At 42.2% G+C, this 15197-nt stretch overlaps 1 long non-coding RNA gene across 1 annotated transcript; it reads left to right on the top strand.

The window, feature by feature from the left end:
* Positions 1-4075: 4075 nt before the first annotated feature.
* LOC136287813 (uncharacterized) lies at positions 4076-5185 on the top strand. Its single transcript, XR_010720355.1, has 2 exons — positions 4076-4298; positions 4823-5185. It is a non-coding gene; the product is annotated as an uncharacterized lncRNA (long non-coding RNA).
* The last annotated feature ends 10012 nt before the right edge of the window (positions 5186-15197 follow it).

Here is a 15197-nt window from a genome sequence, read left to right as displayed (position 1 = left end):
AACATGTAGGATTACAGCTGGAGGAATGCATCTTTGAAAAATAAATATCCTGCCATAAAAAGCATGTTACAAAGTGACAGGTACCATCTATTGATATAGTGGAGTCTTTGATTCCCATAGTACCAGCCATTATAAGAAGCTGTACACAAGGCTGTGAGCCAGAGCCTTAAAAACCTCATTGAATAGCAGCAGAGCCACAAATAGCAGCAAGGGATTTAATGGTAAAACACTTTACAAAGATTTTGCTGTGTGCACTGTGAAACAATAGAGACTTAATGAATTACTGGAACTAACAAATGTTTCCTTTGATACAAATCAGAGGCTGATCAGGGAAGCAGCTAATTTCTAGGACTTTTTTTCCCTCTTCAGTTCACTCTTTAGTCATGGTTATAAATAATTGCACAGGAGGTCCAGACCCAGCAGAATTTGTGAGCAAAAATGATCAGCTAATCCAAGTAAGTGGAAAAATCCCAATTTTTTTTTTTTTAATAATTTCGCATGGCAAGGCTCAAAGCTTTTCCAAATGCATGATGTTGCAGTAGAGCATCATGTGAATGTAGCAAAGTGAGTGCTGAGTGAATTATGCATGAGCTGAAAGTGGAAACAGGGAATGGTCTTGGTGGTTCTCAAAAAACATAGGCAAGTGTATGTCTGAACTTTCCCTCCTCAGCTCATTGCTTACCATTTGTCCAGGCAAATCTGTCCTTGCATCTCTTTTATCAAACCCTGGAAGGACAATGGATTTTCTAGATTATAGCTTTGGGGGCCAAGCCTCTCCCACATGGATCTTTTTGTGTGGCTGGAAAATGCGATTTCAGCAACACTGTGGTGTGATGGCCCTTGTTTCTGAGGAAGATGTATTGTTGCTTGCCTGCATCCTGGGAGGATAATTCCCTTTTATTAAAGATGCAGGATGATGCAATCTTTCAAAAGGCTCCTCGCCTATTTAGAGGTGAAGGAGGCAGTAAGTTGTGAGCTGTGTGAGACTGGCTCTAATTGCATGACCAACACATAAAACATAGCTGCAAGGATGTTTTTTTCCAAACAGAATATTTTTCTCACACTGTCCCGTCACAGCCCTTTTTCCTTTCCAAAATGATACCAAACCCTTTAAGTTTTCTCTGTTGGAAATGCAAAGTTTTAAAAATTATGTTCTAACAAATGGTGGCTTTTTTGTGGCTGTGGTTTGATAAGAACAAGATGTAGGTGTCAGGACTGAGGCCAAGCTGGGGTCCTGTCACAGTGTTAGTTATAAATATATATGTATCTGTGCCAGCATTTTGTCACTTAGGTCAAGAAGTCTTCTGGCTGGCCATTGCACTAGGAGGCAGGTTTTTAATCCAGGAACTTTCATGATGTAACCCTGTAAACAAGCTTGCCAAAGCTGTCTCAGGATTCTATGGAAACAAACTGTTTCAAGTTGCTCTTTGATTGTCCCTCATGTTCTCTTCTTTTACCTAGCTCTGTGTGAAGCCAAAGTTTCTGCTGAGATTTGGCACTGACATTTCTGCCATGGGTGACAGGAAGCTCAAGCATTCATAGGACACCTTGTCTGGGTACAGGAGAGAGTAGTGTAGGATCCCTTGCAGCCCTCCTCTTCCTGCTGGCTCCTTTCCTAGGTCCTTTCACACAATCACAAAATGGGTCATGTTGGAAAAGACTACAGTTGGTCACCTGGTCCAACTTCCCTGCTCAAGCACAAGGGTCATCTTAGAGCACATGGCTCAGCACTATGTCCAGATTGTTCATGAATAGCTCCAATGAAGGAGATTCTACAACCTCTCTGGGCAGTCTGTTCCAGTGCAAAGTCACCTGCACAGCAAAGAAATTCTTCCTCATATTCAGGTGAACTTCCTGTGCATGAGTTTTGCCCATTGCCTCTTGTCCTATTGCTTGGTACCACTGAGGAGAGCCTGGAAACATCCTCTTGATGTTTCATCATCCTCCCTTCCTTCAGATACTGATAGACAGTGATGAAGTCCTCTCTCAGGCATCTCTTCTCAAGGCAAAACAGGCCCACTTCCCTCAGCCTGTCCTTGTAAGAGAGATGTTCCAATCCCTTAGTCATCTTTGTTGCCCTCCACTGGACCCTCTCCAGGAGCTCCATATCTCACTTGTACTGAGGAGCCCAGAACTGGTCACAGCGCTCCAGATGTGGCCTCACCACAGCGGAGTAGAGGGGCAGGATCGCATCCCTAGATTTGTTGGCAATGATCTTCCTAATGCACCCCAGGATAACATTGGCCTTCTTGGCCACAAGGGGGCTGCTGGCTCATGGAGATCTTGTTGACCCTCAGGATCTGCAGATCCTTCTCTGCAAAGGAAATAGAACTTCAATAGAACTTCATAATGAATATGGATTCCACTTCAGCCCTATATCCATCATAGGGGGACTGAAGAGCCCCTGGGCAGACAGGTTTGTATTCAGAGTGAGACCAGCCCTGGTGCAGAGTCTGAAGAGCAGTGCTCCTTGCAGGAGTATTTTAGCTTGGAGGACGGTGGCTCAGGTGTCCTGCATGGCACTAAGCATATTCCTGGTATTTAACAACCTAAGAAATACTAGCTGTCTGCAGACCCCCAGAAACAATAAATGGCTAAGGAAGTAAATACTGCCCTTTGGGCAGTAACACTACAATAGTTTTGTTCAACAGCTCTCTACAATTAAATCCCCCTGAACAAAGGGAAAGCAAGACAACTAGAAAAGAGATAGTGAGTGAGGATCCCTGCAGTGAGCCATGCTTTAGAAATCACTGACAGCCAGTGACTATGGAAACCTTACACTATCCTAACAGGAATAAATAATTTAGGAAAGACCCATATTAAAGACTGAATTTCTCTCCTGGGCTTAGACAGATAGATGGACTTCTTCCCCTGGGTAGATAATTTCTGTCTTGTTTAACAAAGTGCAGCCCCATCCAGCATTTCAGCAAAAAGTAGCACCGGACTCACAGAGCTTTTCATCTTTTCAGCAGCCAGTGCTTCACTTACACAAAATAAAGATAATATTGAATTAACCTCATCTGTAGTAGAGCATGTGCAAGCAAGCATGCTTTAGCTGCCTAGCTAGAAAAATTGAAGGGTTTTTTTCAGGATAAAAATGTATCTAGTAAAACAAGTGCACTGGCTTGTGCCTTGCTGTTGGTTACATGGCAGACAGCTGAAGCCCCTCCTGCTGTCACTGCTGCCTCTGGCTGAACTTGAGATGATTGAGCATGGGCACTGAGACATTACTGAGTGCCTCTGTGCCTGCATGGGCCCCCTTGCCTGGCCCCAGGGCTCTGCTTCTGGCACTAAACTATAGTTGTAATGGGGAAGAGGCTGCTGTTCTCAGGGGGTTAATATTTCATCCCTTCTGGCAGAGCTGGTGTCCAAGGGCACAGGCCAATGCCCACCATGTGCTGTCACTAAGGGATAACAGAGCACCACCAGCAGTGCAGTTTCCTTCCCAAGGATTCTGTCTCTCTACAACACAATAGACTTACAAGCTACTTTTCTGCAGCTGAATTGTTTTTTCTGGACTACATGCATTAGTAGCTTCAGTGTGTGCTGCCAAATGAAGAGATTGGGAAAAAAAACCCTGTGAATGCCAAGCCGTCCATCTTAAAAAGCCACCTGCATGTAGGAAATAAAGGATCCAGGAGTATCTGAAAGCTAGATTTTACCAAAGGAGAAGGCAACATGTAGAGTTTCAGCAATTCTTTCCTCTGTCCTGGTTATCTTCTTTTCTTTTTACTTGAATTGCCCTTTATATCACTTTCCACCTGCCTTTTCCTATAATTTTCCTTTGTCCCTTCACATTTGCATTCTTTAAATAACAGCCATAGTAAAAGCAAAAGTGAAAACAAGAGGAAGAAAGTTCTGGAAGGGAGGGTGCAATTGACTCATCCTGTAGCTCATTGACATGTTCTGCACAGGTCTGGGCTTCTCCAGCTGGATGCTTGCTGGAGCAGGATGCTGGTAGCACTGGCCAGCTGCACTGAATTATCCCATTTTCTAGGTTTTAAGGCACTGCTGTAGTAAGAGCAGAGGTTGTGTTTTATATATTACCTCCCTCCCATTTCCAACACACCCCATCCCAAAGGTTCTGCTTCCATTCCTCTGGGAAGTCAAATCTACAATGATCACTGTCAGATAATAAACCATGAAGAAGCCATGGGGTTACTCATGCTCCTGGGAAAGCAAGGAAGGGAGCAGAGGCACTGTGGGTTAAACAAATGGTGGTAGCATGAGGGCAGTGGGAACACGTGCAGTAGGAGGTTGCTTGGCCTTGGGGACTTGTTTCTGCAGACCGTTTTGAGGTAAGGATCTCAGGCTGCTTAAATGGGAGCAGCTGTCAGACAGTTCCCCATCCCAGAGGATTGCCTGCAATGTTGGACTGAATTCCTTGATTAGAAAGTCCATTGCTGTGAAGGGACTATCTGGGAGCTTACATCGTATTTTTATTACTTGCAAATAGCTGTTAAAACTTTTTCTCCTGCAATTCCAATTTGTTCAAAATTTTCAATATTCTCTCTTGAAGTAGATTAAACTGCATAGAGAGTCCTTAAAAATCAAACATTGGGTAATTTCCAAAGAGCCGTAAAGCTAAGGTTGCAGGATGATAACAGTCATTTGTAAAAGTAAATATGATAAAATGAACAGCTGCTTGCATGAAGTAGCACCACAGACTTCCTAATGACTAGATCAGTTCACTTGGGGTTTCAGAATAATTTGACTTCTGCTTGTCTGAGTGCTGTTAATTGATCAGAAAGTAAAGCTGATCACTGCTTGTTTTTCCCATGACATATATGCTTTAATAAATTATTGCTTGCACCTCTTGCAGTGTTACTCATTATTGACTTCAGATACATCAGCTCGATGGATGGAAAAGACTGCTTACCAGAGCCATTATTATCATACTGAGGTTTTCTGAGGTTCTCTGCAGGACCTTTCCTCTCTGACATACTCCCATCAATGACCCAGCAGTTTTCAGAAAACTACCAAAATGTTTTTCACTATATTATGTTGCAGGGAGCGCTTCCTAACAGAAGAATTTTCATGTGCTAAACACATTTGGCTGGCTATAGGTAACCAATAAATATATATCAGTGGATTTCAGCTGCTGGTGAAGGCAGCATTTACATTTTTTAAAATAGCACCCTCTTTTATGCAATGTTGGTGTGTCTGAAACCATTAGCTGCTGCTTTCTGGACTTCCTTAGCCACTCTGCTCTTGTTGCAGCTTCCAGAGAAAAGGCACTTGACTTAGGAAACCCTCTGTTCTTGGAAGAGTCTCATACGAGTTTGGAAAACTTGTTTCAAAACTTGCAGAAAACACATTTTTCTAAACTTCTATGACACTCGAGAAACTGTTGGATGGGAGACTGGGGGAGGATGGAATGAAATAGGGACAAGGAGAAAGGAAAAAGAAAAAGAGGCACTTAAAAAGAGAGGTAGGGGGAAAACTGCTGAAAAGGAAATGAGATAAGAAAATATGAAAGGAAAGCTGAAGAAGATGAAAAAATAAGTAGCACATATGTTTATTTTATAGGAAGTTGGCTGACAGGCTGAATTTCTGGTTTGGTCAGGGAATCAAAATTATGGTGGGGTATAGATGAAAAGTGAATAGAAAATATCCTAAATTAAAAACTCAAGAGACTGAAATTTGTTTGTAAAATTGTTTGGGAACAACAAAATACCATATTTTAAGACTGAACTTTGTTGACAAATAATTTGCAAGCAAAAAGCAGGCTAAATGTCTTGCATAAGAAAGGACTAGAAAATACTTGCTCAGAAAGACTGATGAAGTGAAAGACCATTGTTCTGTTATCAACTCTCCTCATTTTGCATTTCATTTGAAATAATGAGATAAATAACTTTATGCCATTAAAAATGATATTAGATTTTCCTCTCCTGAAAGCAACTGTACAGATCTTTTTGTGACTGGTTGTGATTCACATGATCCTTGTAAACTTCTTGCATGACAAATGGTAAATTCATTTTTCAGGGGTGACTTCAGCTCCACTCGTGATGGGAATGTGAGGATGTAGTAATAAGAGGAAGGGCTGTGTGGAAATGGGGGTTGGGAGTCTTGGGCAGTACTGCTGTGAGGCTTGCAGACCTTTTGCTCACTGGAAACATGACATCTTGGAGGCACCATACCACTACTGCAACATTTATTCAGAAGACATGGTCTTTCCAAAGTGCATCAGCAGAACTATTGTGATTTTCTAATAAGAGAGGATGTTTGAAGAGAAAAGAGGATGAGCATTTTATTTGATAGCAACATCAATCCCAAAACAAGTAATTAACTCCACTGTTATCATCCTGGCATAAGAAGAATCATCTTTCAGAGTCTTGAAAAAAAAAAAAAAAGAAGGGCTGGTTTTAAAACTGGCCATTTTTGTTATTCAAAATTTATCAGAGGGGATCCTAAAAATGGGACAATCTGACAGGACACCGAATTTACCCACTGATGTATTTGTGGTCAGACAGATGGTATAACAGGAAGCTGGGGAGCTGATGACGTTGGGACCAAGCCACCAGTGGGACTGAACCAAGGGGCCAGTCCGTCCCATGCCTGGGTGCAGCTCAGCCATGGCACCGTGAGGCAGCTCAGCCCATTGATGTATGACAGTATCTGAGTTAGGGAGGGATAAAAACTGCCCCATGGAGTTCATCCAAAAGGTTACTGCAACCTTAATACTTCGGAAACTCTTCTCTATTGTGTGTCTATTGTCTCTTATCTTTTACCTTACTGTTGGTAATGGTAAGAGAGTGCTAGTTTTTCCTACTCTGGATATAGATTCAGTGCAGCAGAGTGGAATTTTCACCCTAAAATTAATCCGGGTTAATTCCTGGGCCTCTCTCTTTGAAAACCTCTTTCCCTGATTTTAGCCATTTTTATTCTACCAGCTGCAAAGGAGATGTGCAGTCCTGATCAGCATCACCAGCTCTAGAGCAGAAATGCACCTCTCGTTTCTAACAGAATGGTCTCCATATTTCATCATAAACTCTTCTACTAGGAAACTGATAGCTTGCATGATAGCACTCTGAATTATAAAATCTGTGAGAAGGGGTATCTGTCATAACAGATCTGTGCTTTTTTTCCTAATCCATAAATCAAGCAAAGCAGTTGAGGAGGTGAGGAAAAGCTTCAATTCAGTATGACATTTCCACAGAAATAGAAAAATTCAACACTGTAAACCACAAACTGATCTAGTATGTGCAGTGTGCCAGGCTTTGTTACAAGGTGGGTTAGATCTCCTATACATCTCTGGATCATGATACAGACAGGTAACCACTCTGCCATACTTCAGAGAAGTTTGACATGTCAGTGGGGAGAAGGTAGCTAAAATAACAGCAATCTGCTTTAAAGACAGATCTGTGCTCCCCTCCAGATCAAAGATGTATACAGAGCAAATGGTAGTGACCATGTTTAACTGCTTGCTTTTTGTGAAGGTCTTCATATCTTTGAAAGAAATTATAGGAAGAGCAGAGGCACTCAGAGAGAAGGCAGCAGTATTGGTCTAGCAAGGGAAGCTCTGACACAAAATTACCAGGAAAATAAGAGAAAAAACAGCAGGGGGTGATCATTAACTGCCAGGGCATTCCTTACATTACTTTAGAGCTCACAGAAACAGAACTTAGCTAGGTCTTGGTGAGGAAACAAAGTTGCATTGAAGCCATCTGACTCTATCACAATATTTTCTCTTTGATGACCTTAAACTACAGTCTGGAGTCTGATCAACAGTTTGGTTGAGAAAGCTGTAAGAGCTCAAAAAAGATCAAAAACATAAACAGAGTGTGACGTGAAGAAGTAATGAGAATAGGATATCTTTGATTCTTACCATTAGCAGGATATTGCAGTTCATGGGTGGTTTCAAGCACTACTGAATTCACAAAAACAGAGAACTGTTGAAGTTGGAAGGGACCTCTGACCATAACTTTGTCCAATCTCCTGTTCATGCAGGACCACCTAGAGTCAGTTTCTCAGGACTTTGCCCAGAATTTCCAAGGAGACTTCTCAACCTTTCTGGGTAACCTGTGCCAGTGCCTGGCCACTCTCACAGAGAAAAAGTGTTCCCTGACGTTCAGACGGAATTGCCTGTGTTTTGGGCCTTTTGCCTCACTGAACACCACTAGGAAGAGCCTGCCTCTGAACTCTTTGCACCCTCCCTTCATATATTCATACACACTGATGAGATCCTCCCTGAACTCTCTCCTCCAGGATGAACAGTCCCAGCTGTTTCAGCCCTTTATCATAACAGAGATGCTTCAGTCCCTTAGTGACCATTTGTTGGACCCTCTCCAGCATGTGCATGTCTCTTGTCTACTAGGCAGCCCAGAACTGGACACAGGACTCCAAGTGGGGCCTCACCAACGCTGAGGAGTGGGGAAGGATCACCTCTCTTAACCTCCTAATGCAGGCCAGGATACCATTAGCTGTTTTTGCAGCAAGGGCATGCTGCTGTTTGTTTGGTGTCCACTACGTGCCACTGCTCCCTCTTTTTTTCTGCAAAGCTGGCTCTGTCCTAGAACATGGGAAAGGCAATGCTGAGTAGCTAAGACTGGGCTAGTGATGGTCACTTACTGCTGCAAAAACACCAGCACTGCAGTGTGGGCTAACATGGACAGGCTGCCATATACTACACCACAAGGTAGGGACCTAAATTTAATGTGTCTGAAAAATGAATTATAGTTCAAGAGTTCCATGTCTCAGTAGTGTAACATTGTGCATCATGAAGAATTTCCTTTCTGCCTCTTACTGTCATTAATTTCATGCATGTAAATCAAGGGCCTGCCAGAATAGGAGAAGAGCTGGAATTATGATTCAGCCAGAGCCTGTGCTCCATTATTACCATATGTTCTCTTATTACCAAAATATAGAGCCTGCTCTGGAATCAAAACTGTTTCTGTGCATCTGGATAGAGATAAATAATCAGGGGAGAAAGAATAGCTATATAGCTATTTTTAAAAATTCTGTGAATACTGTTTTTTCAGAAAGAATTCTTCAACCTGTAACACCTTTTATTCATGAAAAGATTACCACCATCATGTAACTGAGATACATAAAATCTTTATAATTTATAAATATGAGTTGAGATTTTCATTACACAAAATGTGATAAAATACAGGTGAATAGTTTATCACTCACATGATGCAGCCAGAAATAGAGATTTCAAAGTGAATTGTAAAATCTAATTTTATTTGGACTTTTTAAACAACAAGAAACATTTAAACATATGATCCTGTTAAGTTCTTCCTGATATTCCAAAACAAGCTGAGTATGACTAATTGGATTGGGGTACACTAAAGCTGAGAGAGGATAGGGGGAATACTGACACTGGTCACAAGTTAGTGTTAGGGTTAGTGTTCAGAGAATGACAAAGGCTACAGATCCAGGGGCTGGGGCTGGAGCAGGTGCATCAAGGACAACACGACACTCCACAAACACTGATTTCCACATCTATCTAAACTGAGCTACCCATTGTGCTTGGGGCTTCAGCCTGAAAATTAGGGTTAGGGTTAAGGCTATGTGTCAGAGAACCACAAAACCCTGCATCTCTAGGGACACTGGGCCTGGAAAAGGCATGACATGGAGAGCACGGTACTGCACCAATATTTATTTCTTCACATCTTTCTCTTCTAGGCTGCCCATGGAATCTCAGCACCTCTCCGAAGCTGCCATTAGGGTTTAGGGTTCAGGTGCAAGGAGGGACCCATCTGCCTAGTAAAGGGTGCAACTTCATTGTATGAGCTTCTGCGAGCGGAAAGTGGTGGCTTTGATTTGTCACTGTCTGCTCCCAGACAGATTGTCTACAAACTTACAGCAGCAATCTGCAGAATATCAAACAGAAGAGACAACCTAATACCTTTCCTTCACTTCATCATAGTCTTTGGTCTGATCTGGTCAGGCTTGCAGGAGAGGGAAGTGTACATTACATATTAATGATTTCTTTTCTTGATAGCATGTGCAGTATAAACAAGGTGTACATAGCACAGCCAGCTTTTAAACCATTACTGGTCTGAGTGGAACTTGATTACCAAAATACAATTTTAACCTAAAAGATAAGGAGGTGGCTTTGCAATGGCTCTGTGTTTCATAACTGCATGACTGTAGTTTATTTAGCCAGATTTTTAATCTGGTCAATATATTTCTTGTTAAAGTTGACATTTACTCTAAGAGATCCCAAGCAAGCTCCTTTAGAGATACAATGGGATAGGAATGGGGGCAGTGGGTGCTACTCCAGACTATGGTGGGACTCCTTACTAGCCCTTCCTGAAAGGGGATGTAACCTTCTTATGAAGCCTCTGTCTCCTACCAAGGCAGGAAACAAGGCAGTGTTTAGGTGGGAGTTGGTTCCGACTGAAGACTGGGGGGCTGAACCCTAGGAGTCATTGTTAACACCAGTAACCATGGATATTTACATCCTCTCTCATGTGTGTTACTTCCCTAGCTGCTGTGCCTCCTTGAATTTCATTTGCAACATTGTAGATCCCATTTCACTGTCTTGGGGAAAGTCTGTGACCCATGTCCTCTGGGGGACAGAGACTCCTTGATTAGTGACCTGACCTTGCATGCCGCTTCTTACAAAGAAGAGGGGCTGCAAAACGGTGTGCTCTGAAAATAGTTCTTGATTTTTTGCATTTTGTAGGGATTCAAGATGTGTACATACCCAATAGGGTTTGATTGACCTCATTGGTGGCAGCCCCCAAGGTGTGGGGTGGAGATGAGTTCTCTCATCTTAGTAACTCATGACTTGGTAAGCACCCAAGGTACTGCAGAGGGAGAAGGGAAATCCTGCTACAAGAGGGAAAGAAATATATCTGTATGAACGTTTTTAATTTGCTTCCCTTAGGTCTTTACAGCACCTAAGGAAATGTTCATTTAGGCACACAATATTTATAGGAAGATTGCAAAATCCATTAAATAGTTTCTGTGCTAAATTAAGATGGACCAAAGTGCAGTGTCAATTTTTTTTTTTTTTATATTTAATGAATTCTTTATTTGTCTGTTTATTTCTGTTTCTTGAATATTCACTGAGGGCATTAGGGAACTGTATAAAATGTATTAACTGCAGACATCCATCTCTGACAAAATGTTATCATATCAACTCATAGCTTCCCCCTTTACTGGAACTTGTTCTCTTCACAGAATAAGTAAATGAGAAAAAGTAAAATATTGATCAAAATTATCAAATCACATTTCATCTAAATTCAGCTTTGTGAAACTACTCACATACTTAAAATTACGTGTACAGTCAAGCATACATCTAAACTTAGGCCTAGAAAACATGTGCACTCCAAAACTCTCCCAGACCTGATGCTGTCTTTGCAGCCTGTCTGGTGCCCTGCTCCTGCCCTTTCCCTTGTTCTGCCTTCCCCCCAGGAACCTATCCTAGCTGTGCAGGCTCACAGGGGTCTCCTCTGCAGCCGTGTGTTGGACCAAGAGTGCAGCAGCCCCGTGGGCCAGAGCGTGCAGCAACCTGTCCCATAGGGAATGGGTAAATGGGAGCAATGCTGCCCAGCCTTGTATCCCACTACAAGCCTCATAGCTCACTATTGGGACAGACGGACACCGAACCCCCCACCCTACCAGGAAGATATTGCAGGTGAGTTACTCTTTCATAATTTGAATTTGCCTCTCTGAAGCCATGGGAATGCCACATCATGACCATTAATGGATGATCCTTGTTCTTATACTTCTTCCCGTGGAGTAAGGTCTTCTCTGATTGCCCTTTGCAGCATCTAGCTTTAACACCTGTACCTCTGCTTCCCATCCCACAAATATGCTTCTGGGAGCACAGTTCTGACAATAAAGCACATATCTAAACAAATCAACAGACTTCCACATCCCCTTTTCTCTTCTCTTTCATTCTAATCGTATCAGCTGATCCTGGGGCAACTAATTCACATGAAGACACCTCCCCTTTATCCACAGCTGCAAATTCCTGTTTGGCTTCATGCCATTAACTACCTGGTTCAGCTTTGATGGGGAGCACGCCAGAGCAAAACACTTTAATACACAAGTTCTCAAAATTAACATAGTGGGTCTGGGACCTGTTGGAGCTGCTCATGGTGCTTGCACGATGATTATTTTGTGGTTCTCCAGCTGTGATGGCAGGTGTGTAAGAGAGGGGAATGCATGCTTTCCAGAAGCCAAGCTCCTTGAAGGAACCATGCTTACCACAGCTGGTGGAAACATTACACCTGGCATAGTCCTCCACTGCACATCTTAAACATTCCTTTGACAGCACCTCAGGCTGCATGAAAAGGGAACAGCTCATGAGTCCCTCATCTTATTCCTCTTTCTGCAAGGTCAGTGATCCTGATTTTAATGGAGAAGGTCAAATTCCAACTAGCTCAGGTATGACTGCTCTTCAGTAATTTTGCAAGAAGTAGTACCAGAAGTCTCTCTTTAGGACTAGAAGACCCTTGATTTATTTTCTCTGGAAGCAAAAGAAAAGACTGCTGCCCAGCACCTGTCCTTTCCATTGTTCTACCTCCCCCCAGGGAGTTCTCCCAGCTGTGGAGGTTCATGTGCTCCTGTTCTGAATTACATCCCCAGCCTATGGAGTTAGAAACCTAGGAAGAGGCTCAACACCTTGGTGGGTAATGTCCGTTTGCATTAGGTAAATACCACCTCAAAACATTTTCCCCGGTATGATTTTTCCATGTGTGCAGTGGATTCAGTCATCATGTGCAGGATTTTCTCTAAGGTATGATTAGACATGTAAAGAAGCGAGTATGAACTGGGGTGCCACCTTAAAAATTTGTGGTCCTGAAAATAATTATAAGAAGATTTAAAAATTGGAAATATCCCTAATATCTACCACTAGGATGCAATCTGACCTGAGGGGAGGTCTTTCTTTCTTTTATGTAGGAAACAATGATATACTGCATTTCTACCAAATGCTGTTTTTATTTTCCCATATTGAGATGCCATATTGTCTCCCAATAATAAAGTCTAATAAAAAAAATGTGGGGCTTATTTTTGTCTCCAGTTTTGAAGCAAATCAATTCTGGACTCATTCTTTTTTTTAACTTCTATTTGTGGGCTTGCTATTTAAAAGAAGGTGAATGGATTAAACTTGCCACTTATTTCCCATTTGTCATGCCTGCTGCTTTGAGAAATATGATTTCCCTCCAGTTTTGAAAAAACTCTCTCCCATCTAAGGGGAGACTATTTTGTTTCTTTAACTGCAGTTTCCACTGACTCTTTTACTCTGCGGTGTGCTGAAGGTAATCAGCATTTTTTAAGAAGAGATCAGCATTTTACATGATTAGACAATGTCTTGGCTCATCAAGAAGGTGGAGGTCCCAAACCCCTATGCTTACACTGATATATTTTGAAGTATTTGGCTAGTTCTGCTTGTGTATTTTGTGTATAATCCTTACTATATGCATAATAAGAATACGTAAAAAGTTGCACATTTAGATGTTCTGTACTTAAATATTGCTTCTCTTAGGCAGGCCTAATCAAAAGTTACTGTTTGACATCTCTTTCTTCCTCTCCTCCCTGTGGTTTTCATAATTAGAAGTGTTTTTAAAAGTGAAATGTGCACTTTCAGAAAATGTTTCTTAAAATGCGTGTAAGGATGTTGTTTACAACCTCCTTTCCTGTTTGCTTCTGAATATTAAACTTAACAGCAAGTTCCCTCTTTCTCTTGTGCTTATGTTCTTGTTGCTTCGCAATCTCTATTGTAAACTACATACCCTGGAAAACCTTTTTTTATAGTATGCACTGACATCAGTATTGCAGATTTATAGATGAGTACCTGCCTACAAACTTGCAACACGTTTATCAGTTTTGCTTCATCTGATACATTTAAGTAGGTATTCAGAAATTCTGAATAACCCATATGACTTTGGGCAGATGCCCTGAGGATGCATATCCAAATAGCTGTGCTTTTACTTATGCCGCCTCAAGCAAGTCGCAGAAAGAAACTTAATATTAATAATAAAGCAAAGTTAGAAATCAGTGTCAGCCCTCAGTGAGACCTTGCTTGAGCAGTGTAGCCCTATCATGCATTTCCTGAGGGCAGTCTCCTCAGCAACAGTGAGGTGACTATGGCAGCTCCAGCTTTGGAGGACAGCATGGGCCACTAAGCTGAAGGCTGCGTGACAGTACAGGCATGTGGGGACCTGACTGGCATCCTCTGCATGCTGGGGCCTGTGCTCTGCCACCAGGTTTGGGCTCTGCCTCTGCCCCTTGGTGGTTTGCTACAGGCAGTGCAGCCTCCCTTCCCAGGAGGAGACTCAAACGTGAGTTGGTGGGTTCCTGTCCTGGGCCAGGCTGCCTGGCAGGACAGGCAGAAGGGGGTTCAGGTACAAGCCTTTCCTTGGGGCACAAACCTCCCACAAACACCAGCACTTGGAGCATCTCCAGGTGACTACCATGGCACCAGGTACCCCACAAACACCAGGTATCCCAAAAATGCTATAGCCATGTCCACCCCCTGGGTTAAGCTGTGTGTGGGAAGCCCCACAGTCATCCCCATCTGTGGGATATGGATCCTGAAGCCAAAGTCTTTGAGAAATTTTCTGCTTTGCCCGGGATCATTAGGTTTCCCCAGGTGTATGCAGCCAGAAGCTCTCGGCAGCCTCTCCCTAGTTTTGAAAGGATTTCTAAAAACAATCTTTGATCATTTTCCTTTCCACTCTACTCCTTATCAGCTGTCTCACACATCAATCTCTCCTGAACTTTTGTCCTCTATTTTTATCACATACAATATTTGTCTTGACTTATGTAGAGTGCAGGCTGTCTCAGGAAGGGAATGTGCTTTATCTGCTTGGAAGAAATGGCTGTGGAAATGTATGGCACCATATAAATGCTTTGTAATACTAATAACACAAAATGTGTGTGAAGTTTGTGTGGTTTATGGTTAGTAGATTTCACGGTGACTAAGTTCTTTCTATCACTTGAAATGACAAACACCGTTCTTAATGCTCTCAAAGCATCTCAAACCCCTCCTTCAGCTTCTTGTATTTTCATAGGAAGATATGTCAATGCATTTTTTTTTTTTTAAGGTAGGAGGCCTGGGGGGAGGACAAAGTGTTGCATCTGAGCTGAATGTATCAGCAGAAATCACCCAATAGCATTTTTAAGTGTTTGTAATGAGAAAGATAGAAATCACGAGACAAAAGGCCTGAGGTCATATTTTATTTATCCCACTGTAAATCAGGAATCAGTCAATGAAAAATTGTCCAGCACAA

Source organism: Chamaea fasciata, unplaced genomic scaffold (genome assembly GCF_029207755.1).
Source record: "Chamaea fasciata isolate MVZ Bird 193981 ecotype frontalis unplaced genomic scaffold, bChaFas1.0.hap1 SCAF_3, whole genome shotgun sequence".
In the NCBI taxonomy this organism is placed as follows: Eukaryota; Metazoa; Chordata; class Aves; order Passeriformes; family Sylviidae; genus Chamaea; species Chamaea fasciata.
Note: the sequence above shows the minus strand (reverse complement) of the source record. Positions and strands in the feature narration are given on the sequence as shown.